The following is a 9,725-nucleotide window of genomic DNA, read 5'->3' on the forward strand; positions in this document are numbered from 1 at the left end:
GTCCCATCCGGACGCGGGTACCGTCTTCGGTCTTCATATCTTCATAGCCCATCAGTCCGGCCCAAAGATAATAGGTCGGACGCCCGAGGACCCTTTTGTCCAGGACTCCCTCATCCTCCTCGGAGGGGGGGGGGAGGTAGTCCTCCGGCCCGACGACGCCTGCGCGCGGGCGCTCCGCATCATGCTCCCTCTTCACCGCGCGGAGCGGCGGGAGCTCCTACACCGTCCTCTTGACCAGCGTCAGCCGCGTGCGCGAGCTACACGCACTGGTGGAGCTACCCGCGTCGTAGGCGAACCGAGCCTACCGCCGCTCGTACTCCTCTGTCTCCCGGCGTAGGAGCGACGCCGGTGGCTCAAGGCCATGGTTGGTGTACCGTCGGCGGACCACTTCCTCACCACGTCGGCGGCTACACAGCGCTTCCGCTCGAGGTCGTCGCCACACCGCGCCTGCCAGAGCTCCACATCCCGCCACACATCATGGCGGATCGGTGGGCGGGGCGGCGGATTTATGTCACCGGCTGGGAGAAATCACAGGGGGAAGGGGGAATCGCGGCGGCGGCGGGATAGGGTTTCGACCCGTATCACGGTCGCGGACCTGGATATATACTGCCCGCGGGGGGGGGGGGGGGTTGTTTCTGGGCCACCGTAAAAAATTTACAGGCTGGGCCAACTATATGAGGTCTGGTCTGGCCCAAAAATCGGTCCAAACCCGTATAGTCACCGAAATTATACGGGCCATACAATTTTAATGGGTCAACTAGAGATGTTGTAAACACCATCAAGTTCGCATGCACACTTTGCTTGTGCTGGATATGGTTTTAATGGACGAAGCCATATGTGGGCGGGCTTGGGCAACCCATGTGATGAGGATTACAATCTTTTCTACACCTCCACTATTATTACTGTTGGAATGGGGCTAAAACTCCCCTTATGGGATGCACCTTGGGTTCGGGGGCAAGCCAAAGGGTATTGCACCTCTCATCCACGCATCCACAAGAAAAAGCTAGAAGGTCAGGGAAGCCCTCAAGGATGATGCATGGATCTCCAAAATCAAGATGAATAACAAGTTCACTATGACACACCCACCCACCAATTTGTGGAGCTTTGGACGCTCATATCAGACTTCCACCTAGAGGAGCATGCGGAGGACAAGATCTCCTCGAAGCACATTACGGATGGCCAATACTTGGCGACGACTACTTACTAAGCGCAATTCTTCAGAACCTTCTACTCTCGTATGGATCATATGGTGTGGAAAGCCTGGGCACCACCTAAGGTGAAGATTTTTGCGTGGTTTGGCATCCAGAATCAGATTTGGACCGCCGATGACCTAGCACGACGAGGATGGCCAAATTGTCATCTTTGCCACCTCTGTAGATGGGAGCCAGAGTCCAGGGTGCACCTTTTCGTCAAGTGTCACTACACCCTTCGCCTTTGGACTTTGGCCAACGGGTGGCTAAACCTCGTCAACCTTGACACTTCAACATGGCACCTTCAGGACTCAATTAAGGATTGGTGGGTGAGCCAATCGAGTATGAGCATTCCCAACAGGAAAGCATGGCATCCCTCACCATGCTCATGGGATGGACTATTTGGAACGCGAGGAACGCCCGTGTTTTCTGCAACAAGAGCACGCCACTCTCAATTATTAAACCCATTAAGGCGCGATAGAATTGTAGCCAGCTAGCTATGCCACATGACGCATGCTAGTTGGTCACTGTGAGAAAGTTTTTGATTTTTTTAATGACAGTGAGACTTTTTACTTTTTCTTTTAGAGTAAAGTGTGTATAGGCCCATTAAGACGCGATAGAATGATAGCCAACCAGCTACGTCACATGGCGCATGCTAGTTGGTCGTGGTGAGAAAGTTTTTGATTTTTTTTAGAGTTTTTTTAATGACATTGAGACTTTTTTCTTTTTCAAGTAAAGTGTTTCTAGGCTTTTCCTTCTTCTTTATGAGATGAATGTGATATCCACCTGACGCGAGAATGTTTTTTTTATTTCATGAAGATAAGGTGTGCACATCTTCCTTTTCAAGTAACCCGTAATAGCGGGTTCCAACCACTAGTCAAAGTTGAAACTTCCGTCATTCTGCTACTGCTTCCACCAGTTGTTTTTCCTTGAATCGCCGTCGTGACCTGGGAGCGAGGCAGGCCTGCGTGTAGGACTTCAGACCTAATTTACTGACCGCTGACATCACTTTTCTTGCCAAAAACATAAAAGCGAAGGCATTTCCAAACAAAAGAAAAGAAAGATGAAAAACAGCTCACGCAGGCCACCACACCATACTACGTCGGCTCGAATTAATAGATTGTTACTGGGTCTATATAAGATCACCAAACTAATATTTATCAAGGAATGTTTCTTTTGCTTGGCAATACGCGTTTCATTCATATCATATTGAACAAAATACAAGTCATGTAAAGACCTACATGACAAAACTGAAAAGATAGTAGAACATCTTTGAGCTTGACGTCAATGCCCGTCACCTGCCTCCTGCACCATCACAACAGCCACCGAAGAAAAGAATGACGGATCACCTCCTCACCTTAACTCGACGTGGCGCCATCACTGATATGCAGCTTTGAGGACTTTCAAGGTGGCTCACCAAAAGTGAAGCCATTGCGGTTGAACGAATCAGACGGGGACAACACCCTTAACACGCCATCGAACTCCAGATCTGGCACCCCACCGCGACTAAGACGTCGAAGGAGGAAACCATACCTGCCATCCACGAACCACGAACTCAACACACGTTCCGTCTTCCAGATGTCGTCGATGCAGACCACAATTTGCATCCGCTCCTGGACTATCTCCCAAGCTCCGCGCCGACACTGGAGCAAACGTCGTCGTAACGGCAGAGCCCGAGGACACAGGTCCACCACGAGGATGCCACCGCCGTCACGTCATCCTTACTTGAACAGACTGGTTTCCGAATCCATGTCAACCATAGGACCGATGGCCTCGTCAGGAAAGGACCCGAAGAATCTTTATTCAGCGCCTTCATCGTCACCGCCGAAGCTAAGACGATGAATAGCCTAAAAATCTAAACTATAGACGATGAATAGCCTAAAAACCTAAACTATAAGAGAGTAAAAATGATCCACACGTGTGAATCTAGCTACTGTCGAAGAACGGCGCTGAAAGATGGCCTCTCCTGATGACGGCTAAGGTTCCAGACGCCAAGGACGAGAGAAATGTTTGAATGTGTCATAAGTCAAGTCGCTTTACCGTCCGTGTGTATTACGTGCTGCCAACCGTCACGTATTTAGAATTAGGTCCAAAAAGAATATCCTGGCATCCAAGCCGCCTCTATTATTTTATGCCCAATGAGCGGCGGAAGATTGTACAAAGTCGATCGATCAGGTTACTTAGAAGGTCATGGCATCTTTGCCGCCTCTATTTTACGCCTAACTAGCCGCCAAAAAGCTTGTTTGAAAGTCATTACATCAGAGACCACAATTAATTATATACTGTTGGTGCTACTCCCTCCGTCGCTCGTTAGGGCTTAATACGGTTTATGAGATTGCGTTTGATCATTCATATTAACAATACATGAGATGTACGACATAAAAATTATATGATTAGAAACTACTTTCACATATGAATCTAACGATATACTTTGTGTAACACGCATGAATCATATTACTGCTTTAATCAATGGTCAAAGGGGATCTCGAAAAATGTATTAACCCTTATACATATGGATAGAGGGAGTAGTTGTTTAATCCTGGGAGACCTTTTTTTTTTCAAAACCCTGGGAGACCTGATCAAAGCACGGTGCTTCTTCCCAAGAGAAACGGGGGATGTACTAGTCTTTCTTTCTCACGTGTGCCACCTAACAACGCGTAAACAAATAGGTTTGAAGTGTTCTTGCAGACTTGCACCCCAGGATTATTGTTCCTGTTGGATGCTATATATACATCAAAACGAGAAGCGAGGGAGCACACAAGAAACATAGCACTCCTCTCGAAGTCAGACATGAATTCCAAAACAGCATTATGTGGTGCTCTCCTGCTACTTGTGGCACTGCTGCCTCTTTCAGCTAGCGCGTCGAGCAAAGTAAGATGCATGGCTGATCCCTCTTTCACAGCATTTAACTTAATTAGCTTCCTTTCCAACCGTTTCCATACCAGCTCTTGAAAACAGTTTGCGTCAAAATTTCAGCTCTGGTATTGTTTGTTGAAAACTTATGCAAACAAAATGAATTTCAGCTCTACATCGTGTATATGGGGGAGAAGAAGCACGACGACCCATCCCTGGTCATCGCGTCGCACCATGACATACTAATATCTGTTTTTGAGAGGTACTAGCTACAATTTCAAGTTGCACCATTCATGAATCAGCAGGAAACAGCCGTCATTTGCGCTCACCTTTAATTTTACTTGCAACAGTAAGGATGAAGCCTTGAGGTCCAAAGTTTACAGTTACAAGCATGGATTTTCTGGCTTCGCAGCGATGCTCACAAAGTCCCAAGCTGAGGCAATCGCAAGTAAGTAATTGTCAATTGTAGCTGTTTATATCTACTTGCATGATCGATATAAGCTAATCAACAGATTCTGAATGTAGGATTTCCCGAAGTTGTCACCGTGAAGCGTAACACTTTTCATGAAACACACACAACTCGGAGCTGGGACTTCCTTGGCCTTCAACATAACCAACCACCACAACAACCGGGACTCCTCAAACAAGCAAAGTACGGTGAAGATGTCATCGTTGGCGTGATTGATTCAGGTTCGTGCCTATCCTTAAGCTTTAAATGCAAAAGATGAGAAATCCCAGGACTAGGAACCAGTTAACTCCATGCATATGCATGCTTATTTATAGGCATATGGCCTGAATCACGAAGCTTTGATGACAATGGGTATGGCCCTGTGCCGGCACGGTGGAAAGGGAAATGCCAGACTGGCCAGGAGTTCAACTCCACAAGTTGCAACCGAAAGATCATCGGCGCGCGATGGTACGGTCGTGGCATCAGTGCCGAGGTGCTAAAGAGAAACTACAACTCACCTAGGGACATCCATGGCCATGGCACACATGTTGCATCGACTATCGCTGGCAGGGAAGTGCAGCGTGTGAGCTACGGAGGCCTAGGCATGGGGGTGGCACGTGGCGGGGCACCATGTGCACGGCTCGGTATCTACAAGGCATGCTGGGTGGGTGGGGGTTGCCCTGACGCGGCGGTCCTTGCGGCCATCGACGACGCCATATATGATGGCGTGGATGTCTTGTCGCTATCGATTGCAGGGGTCGGTCATGAGCTCCCCGGGACACTGCATGCTGTGCAAAGAGGGATATCTGTTGTGTTCGGTGGTGGGAATGATGGCCCTGTGCCACAGACTATAAGTAATACCATACCATGGGTTACCACGGTGGCCGCTAGCACGATTGACCGGTCTTTCCCAACCTTGATATCGCTGGGAAACAAAGAACAGCTGGTGGTACATGCATGCAACAAACAAACATTCTTCAAGTATTTAATAAGGTTTTTCTTTGCGCAAAGTATTTATTTAGTCTTTGCAATCGATAGATCCGGGGTGATATATAGAACTGATTATATATTTTTGACAAATTGACTTGATTCGTCTCAGATCGTTGAAACGAATATATTTAGCTCGTCCGTGAAGCTATCTCTATTTCTATTGCTGACTTCTTAATCTGTTCTTGCTTTGAACCGCAGGGGCAATCTCTTCACTACAATGCATCTGTGAGCAGTGACTTTAAAGAACTTGTTTATCCCGAAAGGTTATGAAATAAAACTTTTGTAGTTATGCATCCGCGATCATTACACATTTTTATTTTGTAGTTATGCACTTTTTTAACAACAATTCAGTATTTTTTAAATATGCTGAATTAGAACTTCTGCACAGCTGTGACGCGAGGTCACTTGAATTGAGCAATGTCACTGGCAAAACCGTCCTGTGCTATCAACCGGCGGCGGCGAAAAGCATGCCGCCTCAACAAGCACTACCTATGGTCATCAATCTCACCACCATGGCTGGCGCCAAGGGCCTCATATTCGCATAGTACACTACTAACCTCCTCGAAATCCTGCCTTTGTGTAGAGGCGTTATGCCCTGTGTAGTGGTGGATTTTGAGATCGCACAACGAATTGCCTCCTATTGGAGGTGGGACACAGGGTGAGTGCATGTCAGTGTTGTCCGAAACAGAGTTGAATGCATTTTCTTCTACTCTGGAAACTCATGTCATTCATGTGTCATGCTAGGAATCCGGTGGTGAAGGTGTCACCTGCCATGACAACTGTCGGAAAAGGGGTGTTGTCCCGAGGGTCGCCTCGTTCTCATCGAGAGGTCCAAGCATGTTGTTCCCTAGCATACTCAAGGTATCTATTATCCTCAACTTCTTAACTTGAGACAATTGTTCGGTTTGTTACCTAGCCTCTAGTATTTCACTTTTTCTTAACTTCAGACTTCTTGTCTAATTCTCAATACACATATTTAAACAGCCCGACATTGCTGCACCCGGCGTCAGCATCTTGGCAGCGCAGCAGGGCTCCTACGTTTTCAAATCTGGGACATCCATGGCATGTCCACATGTCTCTGCTGTGACCACACTGCTCAAGTCGGTTCACCTTGATTGGTCACCTGCCATGATCAAGTCTGCCATCGTCACCACAGGCACGAACATTGAAATACAAAAAAAATACACCAAAACAACTCGTCTAAATATATAACTGACTTGATTGTTCCTTGTCATTGGTTGCAGCATCTGTGACTGATCGTTTTGGCATGCCAATCCAAGCAGAAGTGGTCCCAAGGAAACTAGCCGACCCCTTCGACTTTGGTGGTGGACATATTGACCCAGAAAGAGCTTTGACCCTGGCTTGGTTTACGACGTGGATGCAAGAGAGTATAACAAGTTTTTCAACTGCACAATTGGATATTTAGACGGTTGTGAGTCCTACTACCTCAATCTCAACCTCCCGTCAATCGCCGTGCCAGACCTCAAAGACAAGGTCGTGCTTCAGCGCACTGTGACTAACGTTGGGCCGGTGGAAGCAACATATCATTTAGTGGTTGAAGCTCCAGCAGGGATAGATGTGTCCGTAGAACCATCTGTGATTAGTTTCATCAAAGGAAGCGGTAGAAGCGCGACATTTATGGTTACATTCACAACAAGGCAGAGAGTGCAAGGAGGATACACTTTCGGGAGCTTGACATGGTCAGACGGAAGTACCCACTCAGTGAGAATCCCGATTGCTGTACGGACTGTGATACAAGACTTTGTTGCGGATACCGCTTAAACTCGTATCTTGCTTTTGTACACCTTCTTTGTGTATTCATGTAGGCCGCGTACATAAATGTAGGAGAAACACTCAGTATTGAATTTGTACATCATAAAAAAATGTTATACAGAAAAAATATGATTCTTCTTCGCAAAGGTGTGGTTTCTTCACAAATTTGTATAAAAATTGCAGTTAATAAGCAATGTCGGGTCATATATATCATTGACATGAACTAGAGTAAGGGATAACCATGGATGTAAAGCTCACAAACCTTCCTTTCTTGATGAAAACTTTGTTGAACTGAAAGTGAAAAGAAATCAACACAACCGAATTTTCTTTGCTGGGAATATCCCTAAATTCATGAATGGTTGCTAATGTCTAAAATGCTCCTGTAGTACACTGAAGTTAACTTATGTTTATATTATTATCAGATTTTGCACAGTTTCCTTTGTACTATCGTGATCTTTATTTAGCGGCATTGGCATCCAGACTTGAAGATCCTTATTTTCGCAGTTGCTCATTCCATTGTCCTGACTATCCATGTCCACTAGTAAAAAAATGGTCAAATGTGAAGCACATTATTGCCGGTTTGAATTTGAGCCGGCACTAATGTGTCCATTAGTGTCGGTTCCTACGGCTAGGCGGGCGGACATCATTAGTACCGGTTCGTGGGCAATCTTTAGTACCGGTTCATGTCACGAACCGGTACTAATGAGGCTGTATCAGGCTGTGGTTAGGCTGGGGCCCCACGAACACTTTTAGTACCAGTTTATGGCATGAACCAGTACTAGAGTTTCTTAGTAAGCTGGTTTTTTGTCCCACCTCGCCAAGAGAGAGGCAGTAGGAGCGGTTTATAAGCCATGAGTGCAGAGACGATAAAGGAGAGGCGCAATGCTCACCTGCACATTGCTTAGCTTCAAGCCTTTCGGAATAGCATAGATTGCACGGAGCTATGTGCAGTGCAGTCTACACTATTCCGAAAGGCTTGAAGCTAATTAACCAACATTGCACCTCTTTTTTATTTTTAATAACGTATTTGAACTCCAGACTTTTTTGCGTTCAGTATGCGGCATTCAAAGCGACGTCATCAATTTCCAACACGTTCTGACATCATTTGCTGTTTTTCAGTCATTTACCGATTTGTTTAGAGAGCTAAATGACCGTGAAATTGAAAATCACTATAAAATAAACTCTGAAAATGTTGAAACTTGGCATGGTATCATCATTTCACCCGCATAGCATGTGCGAAAGAGTAGAAATGGTCACAAAAAAACTAAATACAGAAAAAACTACTCAGAAATAAATAGAAGAAAATAAATAAAGCAGAAAAGAAAAAAATATATAAAAAGATTACTCAAAAATAAATAGAAGAAAATAAATAATGCAGAAAAAAACTACTCAGAAATAAATAGAAGAAAATAAATAAAGCATAAAAGAAAAAAATTACTCAAAAATAAATAGAAGAAAATAAATAATGCAGAAAATAAAAAACTATATAAAAAATTACTCAAAAATAAATAGAAAAAAATAAATAATGCAAAAAGAAAAAAACTATAAAAAATGTTGGGGCGCTGCCTAATGGGCCTGCCAGACATAGGGTGTGCAAATTCAGGCCCAGAAGGTCCGGCAGGCTCACAGGGCAGCGCGACATAGTTAGGCCCAGAAGCCTGCTATATAGAGGAGTTCGAAGGAGCAGTCGCGGCTGGGTTTATGAACCAGTGCGGCTGCCCTTCGCTCGGCGAGGTGAGACTAAACATTGTGCACCGCAGGTGGCAGCGCAACCCCTTTAGTACCGGTTCGTGGCTCCAACCGGTACTAATGGGAGGCCTTTAGTATCGGTTGGAGCCACAAACCGGTACTAAAGGGGTCCACTACCCGCCGCTTGACCTAGCCAAAATTGGCCTTTAGTACCGGTTGGTGGCTCCAACCGGTACTAAAGGCCCCTCCTATATATATGGCACTTACGAAAAATTCAGTTTTCATCCGCCGCCCGGCTTCTATCCAACTTCATCGCGCGACTATACATCATCGCCGCCGCCGTCGCCCCCGCCGCCCATCGTCGTCGCCGTCCCTGTCGTCCCCGTCGCCCCCGCCACCGCCCCGTACTACGTCGCCGTCTCGATCGCGCCATCGCCCCCGCTGCCCGTCGTTGCCGTCCCCGTCGCGTCGCCGTCTCGCGCCGCCGCCCAACGCTCGTACACTCACACACACACACACACACACACACACACACACACACACACACACACACATATATTTTTTTACTTATTTTCTGTTTTCTGTTGTTTGTATTAATGTTAGATGAATTACGTAGATAAAAATGTTAGAATGTTAATTAATGTTACATGAATTAGATAGAAAAGTTGTTAAATATTAATGTCAATTGTTAGATGAATTAGCTAAATATTAATTAGGTATATATATGAGATTTGAACTAGTTGAATTAATATAACTAGTTTATTTTTAGTAAGAAAATTAAT

General features: G+C 45.7%; 1 pseudogene; it reads left to right on the forward strand.

The window, feature by feature from the left end:
• Positions 1-3,971: 3,971 nt before the first annotated feature.
• On the forward strand, positions 3,972-7,300 carry LOC123130413 (subtilisin-like protease SBT3.9; annotated as a pseudogene).
• The last annotated feature ends 2,425 nt before the right edge of the window (positions 7,301-9,725 follow it).

Source organism: Triticum aestivum, chromosome 6A (genome assembly GCF_018294505.1).
Source record: "Triticum aestivum cultivar Chinese Spring chromosome 6A, IWGSC CS RefSeq v2.1, whole genome shotgun sequence".
Lineage (NCBI taxonomy): Eukaryota > Viridiplantae > Streptophyta > Magnoliopsida > Poales > Poaceae > Triticum > Triticum aestivum.